We start from the raw sequence: 3,398 nt of genomic DNA on the forward strand, positions 1-3,398 counted from the left end.
CTTATTTATCAGCCTTTGATATGTGGCCCCTGCATTTTTCAATCCAAATGGCATGACCACGTAGCAAAAGTTAGCTCTGGGCGTGATGAATGATGTCTTTTCCTGGTCTGGTTCATACATCGGGATTTGGTTATACCCCGAGTAGGCGTCCATGAATGACAAGTATTGATACCCCGAGCTAGAGTCTACTAGGGTGTCAATGCTTGGTAGTGGATAAGGGTCCTTGGGACATGCCTTATTTAAGTCGGTATAGTCGACGCACATTCTCCATTTACCATTTTTTTTTTTGACTAGCACCACATTGGCTAGCCATGTTGGATATTTGACTTCTCTGATGAAACCGGCTTCTAGGAGCGCTTGTACTTGCTCCTCTACTATTAGAGCTCGCTCTGGGCCGAGTTTGCGTCTTCTTTGTTGTATAGGTCGGGATCCCGAGTAGACCGAGAGCTTGTGGGACATGAGCTCGGGATCTATCCCAGGCATGTCGGAGGCCTTCCAGGCGAAGAGATCGGAATTATCTCTTAGGAGCTTAGTCAACTCTTGTCTTAGGGTTTCCCCCAGGTTGGTTCCTATGTGAGTGTTTTTTCCTTCCTCTTCTCCGACCTGAATCTCCTCGGTTTTTCCTCCGGGTCGTGGTCGCAGTTCTTCTTTAATCCTTGCTCCACCGAGCTCTATTGTGTGAACTACTTTGCCTTTTCCTCTCAGGTTTAGGCTTTCATTGTAGCATTTCCTTGCCAACTTCTGGTCTCCCCTCACCGTTGCTATCCCCGCTGAGGTCGGGAATTTCATGCAGAGGTGGGGTGTCGATACCACCGCTCCGAGTCGATTAAGGGTAGCTCTGCCGATTAAAGCATTATAGGCCGACCCCACGTCGATGACTATGAAGTCTATACTCAGAGTCTTTGATTTTTCCCCCTTTCCAAAGGTGGTATGGAGGGGCAAAAATCCTAGTGGCTTTATTGGCGTGTCGCCTAATCCGTACAAGGTGTCGGGGTAGGCTCTTAACTCTTTCTCGTCTAACCCTAGTTTGTTGAAAGCGGGCTTAAAGAGGATGTTCGCTGAGCTTCCTTGGTCTACTAGTGTTCTGTGGAGATGGGCATTTGCCAGGATCATGGTAATTACCACTGGGTCGTCGTGCCCAGGAATTATTCCTCGCCCATCTTCCTTTGTGAATGAAATGGTCGGAAGGTCGGATGACCCCTTTCCGACCTGGTAAACTCTCTTGAGATGTCTTTTGCGAGAAGATTTTGTGAGTCCCCCTCCCGCAAACCCTCCTGAGATCATATGGATATGTCTCTCCGGAGTTTGTAGTGGTGGATCTCTTCTCTCCATATCATCTCGTTTTCTTTTTCCATGGCTGTCCGACCTTTCTATGAGATATCTGTCAAGCCGACCTTCTCTGGCCAGCTTTTCTATCACATTTTTAAGGTCGTAACAATCGTTTGTAGAGTGCCCATATATCTTATGGTACTCACAGTAATCACCGCGGCTCCCCCCTCTTTTATTTTTAATGGGCCTGGGAGGAGGCAGCCTTTCGGTATTGCAAATTTCTCTGTATACATCCACTACAGGAACTTTCAGTGGAGTGTAAGAGTGATATTTTCTTGGCCTATCGAGGCCGAGTTCTTCCTTCTTCTTAGCTTCCCTCTCCCTCTCTTTCGTTGAGGGAGGGTGACCAGGTCGCCAATTCGGGTCTCTTAGCCTAGCATTTTCTTCCATATTGATGTACCTTTCAGCTCTTTCCTGTACATCACTTAAAGAGGCGGGGTGTCTTTTTGATATGGACTGTGAGAAGGGACCCTCTCTAAGACCATTGACTAGCCCTATGATGACTGCTTCGGTAGGCAGGTCTTGAATCTCCAAACATGCTTTGTTGAACCTTTCCATATAGGCCCGTAAGGACTCCCCGACCTCCTGCTTTATTCCCAGGAGACTTGGTGCATGTTTTACTTTGTCTTTCTGGATGGAGAACCTCATCAAGAACTTTCTTGAGAGGTCTTCAAAACTGGTAATCGACCTCGGAGGGAGGCTGTCGAACCACTTCATCGCTGCTTTTGACAAGGTTGTCGGAAAAGCTTTGCATTGCGTAGCGTCAGAAGCGTCAGCCAGATACATCCGACTTTTAAAGTTGCTCAGATGATGCTTTGGATCAGTGGTTCCGTCGTAGAGGTCCATATCGGGACTTCTAAAGTTTCTCGGAACTTTTGTCCTCATTATGTCCTCGCTAAAAGGATCTTTCTCCCCTAAGGGTGAATCTTCTCTACCGTCGTGGGAGTTCTGACCTTTGAGGGAGGATTCTAACTTTAAGAGTTTTCTTTCTAACTCTTTTCGTCGCTCCATCTCCTCTTTTAGGTTCTTTTCGGTTTCCTTTTGTCGTTCCCGTTCCTGTTCTAGCTGCTCGAGGCGACTGTGGACTAATCCCATGAGTTCGATTGTGTGGGATGGCCCTCCTTTTTCTGATTCGCGCCCCTCCGAGGAATTTACCTTCGGGTTTTTGATTCCGGAGGTGCCTTCCCTGTGTTGATCATTGGCTTCCTGGTGAAGGGTCTGATCTGCCTCATTGTTTCCAGTGTTCAGATTCTCTTGTTTAGAATCTGTCTCCACATGACCCTCTTCAGGGGATCTATCCGCCATCACTGGTTGATCTCTCGGGTCCCCGGCAACGGCGCCAATGTTACGGTGGGTAACCGGAGATTAATGGGCTGGATGGCGTTGGTTAGCCCAAACGGATGAAGGAGGTGGCTTTAGAGTGGATCTGTTATTCGGTGCTCCTCCGTCCGACTTGTACGTGCGAGAGAATGGGGGGTGGTACCTGCAAAGACACTCCGATGCCTAAGTTAGCAAGAGTGTGAGCAGGTTAGAGAGTATTGGAACTTAGCGATACCTGAATGGTGTCAGTGTATTTATAGTGGTGAACCAATAACCACCGCTGAAGTAGTGCCACCTTTTTAGGTGGATAACCGTTCCCATATCTTAGGGAGGTTAAGATATGGCTCTATGAAGTGGTTAGAGAGTTTCTAGGGGCAGTTACTCATTCGAATGAGTGTTATCTGCCAGCTAACTCTCGTATCCGACTTCTTTGGAGCAGGTCGTGTTCAGTACTGACTTCTTGGGATGAAGGCTGGTACTGGGTGAGGGCCAACCCTTTGGGTTGGGCTTCTTTGCTTTGATCCTGGGCCTTTATTATTGGGTCAGGGTATGAACACCAATTATATTTGAAGTCAAAGTAAATAATTTTAGTTTTAAAAAATAATATATTGTTCCAAGATATTTGTCAACAAAAAATGTTAAAATTCAACCTCTATTGCAACAAATAAAATAAATAATATTATAAAAAAATTATTTACTTAAAATATTTATTTATATTATTTATTGATTATAGAAATTTCACTAACAGT

Source organism: Arachis ipaensis, chromosome B03 (assembly GCF_000816755.2).
Source record: "Arachis ipaensis cultivar K30076 chromosome B03, Araip1.1, whole genome shotgun sequence".
In the NCBI taxonomy this organism is placed as follows: Eukaryota; Viridiplantae; Streptophyta; class Magnoliopsida; order Fabales; family Fabaceae; genus Arachis; species Arachis ipaensis.